General features: G+C 33.5%; 1 long non-coding RNA gene across 1 annotated transcript; it reads left to right on the top strand.

Annotated features, from left to right (window-relative positions):
• Positions 1-229: 229 nt before the first annotated feature.
• Positions 230-6,124, top strand: LOC128870483 (uncharacterized). The gene is made up of 4 exons (XR_008455387.1): positions 230-543; positions 997-1,126; positions 1,867-2,033; positions 5,430-6,124. It is a non-coding gene; the product is annotated as an uncharacterized LOC128870483 (long non-coding RNA).
• Positions 6,125-8,492: the final 2,368 nt, after the last annotated feature.

Here is an 8,492-nt window from a genome sequence, read left to right as displayed (position 1 = left end):
TCGAAACTAATATTAAATAATATAGAGAAATTGTATTTAAGTTTTGTATTGATTAGTAAATAGAAGGTACAGCAAGAAAAGTTCCAGAAAAAATATGAAAATGCAAGCATGCAGGATGAATATTAACAAATGTTAGAGAAAGAATTCCGTGGCCAGGTATCAGCAGAACAATATGATAATTACACACTACTGCTTCCCTTTCTTTTAATTCAATTTAATTAGTTAAGAAAACAAGCGAATAAGCATTATATAGCTTATGATTATTATATTTTCTTTATTTGGTATTGCAATTCATCACCTATGTTTTTACAAAAAATGTCTGAATGTACACAACTTTGGGATAATGCCTACTATAATATACATATGTCTGAATCGAAAACATTTATTCACCACACATTTGAAAAATTTAATGTGTATATGTAAAGAAGGCGATGAAGATGTGATTACAGCCAGACCAAGACGCATGTCTGAAGTCAATACAGCTACAAAAATTCAGCCCATTCCAGAGGGTTCATCTTTCTTCATAATGTCTCAGACAAACAGGTTTTTAAATAATTTATTGATTTCGATTTATGTTGCTTTGTTGTTTCTAACGAAAGGCAATATATAGGCTTGCAGCTTGAAATCAAAGCTGGAAGAATTTTTGGTTTTTTGGATTACAATTCATTAGGTAGGTGTATATATGGTACGTATACATACCTACGTAAAGCAATCCAGATTTTGCCAGCTTTTTTATATAAGCTGCAGACCTATGGGTTTTAAGATAAGATTGTTGCAAAATAAAATAATATCAATTAAATGAAACAAGGCCTAGCAAGTTTTAATTTGTTTGTCGCATGCTTATATTATAATGAATTTGCTATTTATATAATTTTATATTACTCTACCATTCTCTACAGCTTGAATTTTGCATCTCCAAAATTAATCCCGAAAAAATTCATAACTCTAAACAATATCTTCTATACATTTACCGATTTTCTTTTCTAAAATGTGCAGGTTTCGTGTCTTTTGCCATTGGCTCTGCAATCATAGTAACTTTGGAAACGTTATATTATGTTGTATTATGTTCTCCTCAGCAATGTTGGCAGCAGAGGATCCTTTACGGTCAGATGCCGATCGCAACAAAGTACGAAAATATTTCCAAAAAATTCATATAAGTATAACTTTGTATTACGAGGTTGCTCAACTAAATCTGTTCGATAGTCGGTTTCCTTATTTATCATACGTAGTTTTTAATTGCAAAGGTAAATATTCGAGGTTTTAAGAAAAAATCATTATTTTTGGCACTACATTATTGGTATATAAAATTTAGCTTTAAATGTAAAAACAGATATTTGCCCACAAGCATAATTCTTTTGTGCATATTTCTTTATTAAAACAGAGTTTTTGATTATAGACGCAGTTTTATCGAATTAAAGTTCACAAGATTTTAAGAGTTTTATGCGTTTAACTCAAAATAATTTTGGTGCCGACATGCTCTTTATATATACATAATTTGCAGTGAAAATTAAAAAACCAAAAAAACAGTAGTAAAAACATAGCGTTCCTAATTAGTTGATCCCGGGTGTACATATACAGGTTGGTAAACATAGTGTTTTCTTTCTAAAAATAAAAAACTAAAATCAACCTTTTTGATATATTAATTGGGTTTCTAATCCCCAGATTCGTTTCAATCTGCGAAAATATGATATTGGCTTTATGTCGAAATCTCTAGCGGGAAAGAACGGTCACTGTCAAAATAACATATGATTAAAAAAACGCACTATATAGACCGACCTTATATGTTTTCTCACATTTTTCGAACAGATTTTTATTGTAGAAAAGAACTGCATATATACTTACATGAACCTTCTTTCTGTATTTCAGGTACTAAATAAGTTTGATTATTTTTTCACGGGTGTCTTCACAATAGAACTGTTACTAAAATTGATTTCATATGGCTTCGTGCTGCATGACGGAGCCTTTTGCAGATCTGCATTTAATCTTCTTGATTTACTTGTAGTCTGCGTTTCCTTAATATCAATTCAGTCCAGGTAAGTCTTGTCTAAATTTATAAATATATATATGTAACTACAATAACATAAACCACAATTTAAAGGTTTATTATTATAATTTTATTCACTAACATAAACCACAATTTAAAGGTTTATAATTTTATTCACAATGGTTTTCACACACGTGTAAGTAGTTTGAAATAAGAAACAAGAGTAAGTGAGGAAGAACTTAAAAGCTAGGAACTTACTCTAAAGTAGTAATTGAAATTATACTATATACAGTTAGAGAGAATAACAATGTTTTAGGGAATTGTTGTAGAGACATAATGTCACTCCTCCCTTCCTAAGAAATTGCTGTATACTTAAACTAAAAACGTAAAATTCAAAAAAATTTAAATTTAATTATGTTAATGGATTTTCGTAAATACAAAACAACTTCTATTTAATTTATATTAATTTGGTTACACATTTTTTTTCTATTTCGCTTAAATTGGCTTTTGTATTTTTTTACATTTCTATTTTTAAATTTGACGACAAAATGTTCATTATCATCCTCTGCTTTGACTAATTTTACTTGCCTAAATGGATTTTTCGATTTATCTAAACGTTTTCTGGAATTTTCCGCACTTACGAAATTTGTATCAATAGTATCTTTTCTTGTAATATAGAATTAATATTTTGGATTCTTTTCTCTTCAATTAGTTGCTGATTTAGTTTAGGAGACAGTTTGTTAAAAAATATATTATATGGGGTCTCACCAGTAGTAGAATGTACAATGTTATGGTTATAAGTAAAAATTGTTTGCTCTATTTTATAATATTTTAATTCTTGATTATCGGAAGTGTTAATTATTCGAAGTTTTTCGTTCAAGGTTTTATGTAAGCGGTCGATGTCACCAATACCAGTTTTACCAGTAGTCACTTCCAACTTTACATTTAGTTGTTCACACCACTGCTTTATATTCACATTATTTATACCTTGGTCTTGATCTATTTTAAGTACCTTTGGGGGACCCATAACATTAAATACTTTTAATAGCGCTTTCTTAGTTTCTAACCAATTTAGTGAACTAATTTCTTCCACTATAGCATATTTAGAATAAATGTCTATACATGTCAAGTAGTGATGTTTATCCCATTCCCAAATGTCAACAACAAATTTTTCTCTTGTCTCGTAGACAGGAGGTGTGACTTTTAGAGGAATTTTAAATGCGATGTGATCATTTTTGCAATGATTACACAATTCACACTCATTTATGACTTTGGTGATTTCTTTTAAATATTTTGGAAAGTAGTACTTTGCTTTAAAACAATTGGCTACCTTTTCAATACCCTGATGCAGCCCTTCAAGGTGAATTTGTAAAATTTTTGTTTTAAGGTCAGCGTATTCAAATATATTTTCTAACAATTTCGTTGCTCTAACCAGTGAATTTCCTTTATTTTGAAAGACCGATTTATACACATTTTGAAAAATTACAAAGTCATAATCGTTTGGTATATATATAGCAACTTTAAAATTAAGCAGATACTTACTAATTATTTCTTTTATCAATACAGTGCTAAGTTCAGTATAAGTTACTGTAGTTAAACTATTTTTAAACACATTTTCTGTTTTGAACGAATTCTTGTCACCTCGTATTAACTTTAATTGCCGCTTGAATATATTTAAGGGTCTTTCTGTAATTTCTATGAAGTTTTGAGAGTCTTCAGAAGCCGAGTGAATAGTTGCTACAACTGAATCATCTTCGCCATAGTTACATTCCTGAATTTTAATTCTTGATAACGCATCAGCAACGTAGTTTTCTTTCCCAGCAATATATTTCACTTCAAAATCAAACTCGTTCAATTTAATTTTCCACCTTTGCAACTTTGAATTCGGCTCTTTCAAATGGTGTAGCCATTGCAAAGGTCGATGGTCAGTGTGAATAACGAACTTCCTACCATATAAGTATGGCCGAAAATACTTTGTTGTCCACACCAAAGCTAGCAATTCCTTTTCGGTTGCTGAGTAGTTAAGTTCATGCTCATTTAACGTACGGCTCGCATAGCACACAGGTCGCCCATCTTGGCTTAGGACTGCCCCTAGAGCTTTATTCGACGCATCTGTTGTGAGAGTAAACATTTTTCTGTAATCAGGATAAGCTAATATCCGATCCTTAGTAATCAGCAGTTTAATTGTATCTATTGCTCTTAAATACTTTTCATTAGTTGAGTCGATTTTGTTACCCTTTTTTAAACAATGCGTAAGGGGTTTAGTTATGTTAGAAAAGTCTTTGATAAATTTGCGGTAGAACCCTGCTAAACCAAGAAATTGTTTTATTTCTTTTTCTGTTTTAGGAACGGGGTATTTAAGAATTGCTGCCACTTTATTGGGATTTGGTTTTATCCCGTCTCTGGTAATAATGTGGCCAAGAAATTCTGTCTCGTTCTTTAAAAACTCACACTTGTTTAATTGGATTTTTAAATTAGCTTTACTTAATCTATCAAAAACTTTATTAAGCGAATCGATATGCTCCTGAAGGGATGTACTAAAAACAATTATGTCATCTAAGTAAACTCTGCAATTGACATCGATTAAACCATCCAGCACCGTATTCATCAGCCTCTGGAAGGTCGCTGGAGCATTTTTCAACCCAAAAGGCATTCTGAAAAATTCGTAATGACCATTTTGTGCTGAAAATGCTGTCTTTCTACGATCTTGGGGATCCATTTCTATTTGATGGAACCCCTTTGCTAAATCTAACGTGGTAAAATACATACATCTGCCCAATTTGTCGAGAATTTCATCCATATTCGGTATGGGGAATTTATCGCTGATGGTAATATCGTTCAACTTACGATAATCGACATCGATACGCCAATCTTGAATGCCCGATGCATTGACCCTTTTTGGCACAACCCAAATAGGTGCAGAGTATGGCGAACTACTATTACAGATAATTTTCTGGTCTAATATTTCTCTAATTTGCTTGTTCACCTCCTCCTTGTGAACTTCTGGGTATCTATAAGACTTTGCATAAATAGGATTATCATTGATTGTTCTAATTTGATGCTTAACCGAGCTTGTGAATGTTAATTTTTCGCCTTCCTTATAAAATAAGCTACTGTATTTATCTAAAAGAGTTTGCAAATTTTCAAGCTCTTCTTCATTTAAGTGGTCTAACCTAAACATATTTTCTTTTGAATCTTGCCTTATGCCTAATTCATCCAACAGATTGATATACTCGCTACGAAAGATTTCATCCACGAACTTGTATTTTACTCCATTCAAAGTAATAGCTTTGCTTGGTATGTCTATATTTGCGCATAATTGGTTGAGTGCATTCCATCCTAACAATCCATCGAAACTATTAGAAAAATCATATACGTAAAATATTATTTTATTTCTTTTATCGTCAACTAATTCCTGATTTCTTCCATGGTTATTCTTTTGCAGGTACTTATATTCAGTGAGCCGATTTGTGTGCAAATTTCGTGAAGCTGTTGGTCTTGCATACGATATGTTTATTGTTGTTGTGCCTAAAACCAAACGTCTATTTGCATTGCGTTTTTATTCTTCTTTCTCCATTCTTCGACCGCTATTTGACTTTGCTTGCAGTCTTACAATTTATTTGTTGTTTTAAAAAAAATTTCCACAACCGATAGCTTCAAGTGTTTTTTCTTTCTGTTTTTAAATGCTTATAATCGCAAATAGTCCAAACGCTGCTCACTTGAGCTTGTGTATTAGCTTGTTAAGTTTTCACAATTTTTGCATAATTTTAATTATTAACAAAAGGAAGTTTTTGCGAAGGTTCGTTTAAAGAATCATTTTCTTTGACTCCGCGACTGCGCCACTAACATAAACCACAATTTAAAGGTTTATTATTATAATTTTATTCACTAACATAAACCACAATGTAAAGGTTTATAATTTTATTCACAATGGTCTTCACACACGTGTAAGTAGTTTGAAATAAAAAAGAAGAGTAAGTGAGGAAGAACTTAAAAGCTAGGAACTTACTCTAAAGTAGTAATTGAAATTATACTATATACAGTTAGAGAGAATAACAATGTTTTAGGGAATTGTTGTAGAGACATAATGTCACTTGTATATGATAGTAAATAAATACCTGTATTACATTTTTTGGAATCTCAGATATGCTGGAAATATTCCAAGAACAATTATTTGGTGTGTTTTTTTTTTTTTTTTGTTTAATTCCTTCCATTTGCTTTATGGCCGATCGTATTCAACATTGATAGAATACGAGATGTTGCAGATTGAAGCTAAAATCGGAAAGTAATTTCGCTGTGCACAGGCATTAAGAATCTATAGATACATATACAGATGTGCTGCTTTTGGTATTATCGCGTCGATACCTTAATTATCGGAAAAAATGTTGGGAGGCCAAGGACTGTATCTTTATGTTTTAAATTGAGAATAAACGAATGTAATTAATAAATCTTTCTTTTTTCCCTCGTCTTGGAAGCATAGCGCCTATGAAATACTTTTCCATCTGACCCGGTTCCGAGCAGTTATTTTTGCAGTATCCCACGTTATATTGGCTGCTGCAAATCCGCGGAGTGTGGATCTTCTGCAAGTGTTTTTTGGCGACCACCACTTCTGCTTCCTTGCGGGTTCCGTTCCAGCGCCACTCGGCGGCTTTCTTAATGTGTGGCGTATTCATCTCCATCTCGTCGCTGGATAAGTTCCAGGGTTCTGTACTTCTGTTTGGCCAAAATATTCTGCATATGATTTTTAGGTATTTGATAGTTTGTTCCTAATTTTATTCGATATAAGCCAAGTTTCATTGCCAAACATTAAGAAAAATTTTGCACAGGCGCTGAATACACGCAACTTAGTTTTTCTGGAGATTTGTGAGCTTGGCCATACAGGATCTGGTTTTATTAAACCTGTTATTGGAACTTCCTCGACTCCGCCATCTGTTGTTATTGTGCATCCGAGGTAGCAGAAACTATCAAAATATTCCACTGCATTACCCTCGCTCATTATCTGGTTACGGTGGTTAATTATCATAACCTTGACCTTTCGTATGGTAATTCCCAATCCAGCATCTCGTACCAGTGTGTGCAATAGGTTCGCCTTCTGCCATGAAAAAGCGCTCAAAACATCTGCCGTTCAGAGTCGGCTTAAAACGGTAGGTCCCTTCATTTGTGGAACAACATTAAGATGCACACCACAAATAGGAGAAGGAGCTCGGCCAAACACCCAAGAAGGGTGTAAGCGTCAAATATGTATATACCTATGTATATGTTAAAGCATATAAGCATACGTCATCGGCAAAGTTCAAGTCTTCAAGTTTTCTGCAGAATTCTGAAATCATGCCACTTTTTTGCAAGGTGCATGTGGTCAAAACATCTTCCAGGACGATTGCGAAGAGAAGTGGCGAGAGAAGGCACCCTTGTCACACTCTAGCATTTGCGGAGAAAGGTTCGCTGCTTATAACTAGACCTCCTCCACGAAGCTAAGTATGACATTTATTTATTTATTTGTTCCGAAATTATAGAACAATGACGTTAACTCATAAAATATGCGTCCGCCATAAAAATATTTTTAAGTTGATTAAAAGCACAATATAAAATTATAGTTATTATTATTATTAGAAGGCCATTGCGCACTGCGATCAGAGCTGATCTATTGTGAAAGGCCTATTTTTGTAAACCTAGAGTTTTAGGCTTTTTAAAAATTTTAGCACAATTTTGGCTTTGTTGTTCCAAAGATTGCATGGATATATTACGATACAACTAAAGTGATGAAGTCTCTGTCTGCCCAACGCAGGACATTCACAAAGCACATGTTCTGAGCTTTCAATGTCCATTTCGCAAAAGCGGCAGACATTGGTCTCAGATAGACCAATATTATTTAGATGACACCTCAAGCTGCAGTGACCTGTAAGATATCCTGTTAAAAGACGCAGATCTACTCTGATTAGTGAGAGGAGCTTGTCAGATATTCCTTTGTTAGGATTTAGGAATAGTTTGGCTTGACGCTGACCGGCACAGTTTAGCCAGTGTGCGGCAAATTTTCTTTCTTCCCATTTCCTAAGGAATCCATTAATGTGACCTTTTGTGAGTCCACAGAAAGGCTCAGGACCAATAAGTTGCATATTTACTCCTTGTTTTGCAAGGTCATCAGCCATTTCATTTTCCCCATGTCCTTCATGTCCCGGAACCCAGCCTAGTGTTACTGTGTTGAGGTTTCCTAACGTATTTAGAAGGTTTAGGCAATCATTTACCAATTTAGAGGTGATAGTTGTTGATAGAAGGGCTTTTAGAGCCGCTTGGCTATCTGAAAGTATGTAGATGTGAGTACCTCTCATTTTCCTTCTAAGGCATTCTCTCACACATATTTCAATGGCATGTATTTCTGCCGGGAATATTGTTGGGTAGAGTCCCATCGGAATCGATTTTTTGAGTTTAGGTCCATTGATTCCTGCCCCTATTCTACCATTTTCCAATTTGTAAACCCTGGGAGCTAGGTTTGAAAGTGATAGAATTAATT

Source organism: Anastrepha ludens, chromosome X (assembly GCF_028408465.1).
Source record: "Anastrepha ludens isolate Willacy chromosome X, idAnaLude1.1, whole genome shotgun sequence".
NCBI lineage: Eukaryota > Metazoa > Arthropoda > Insecta > Diptera > Tephritidae > Anastrepha > Anastrepha ludens.
Note: the sequence above shows the minus strand (reverse complement) of the source record. Positions and strands in the feature narration are given on the sequence as shown.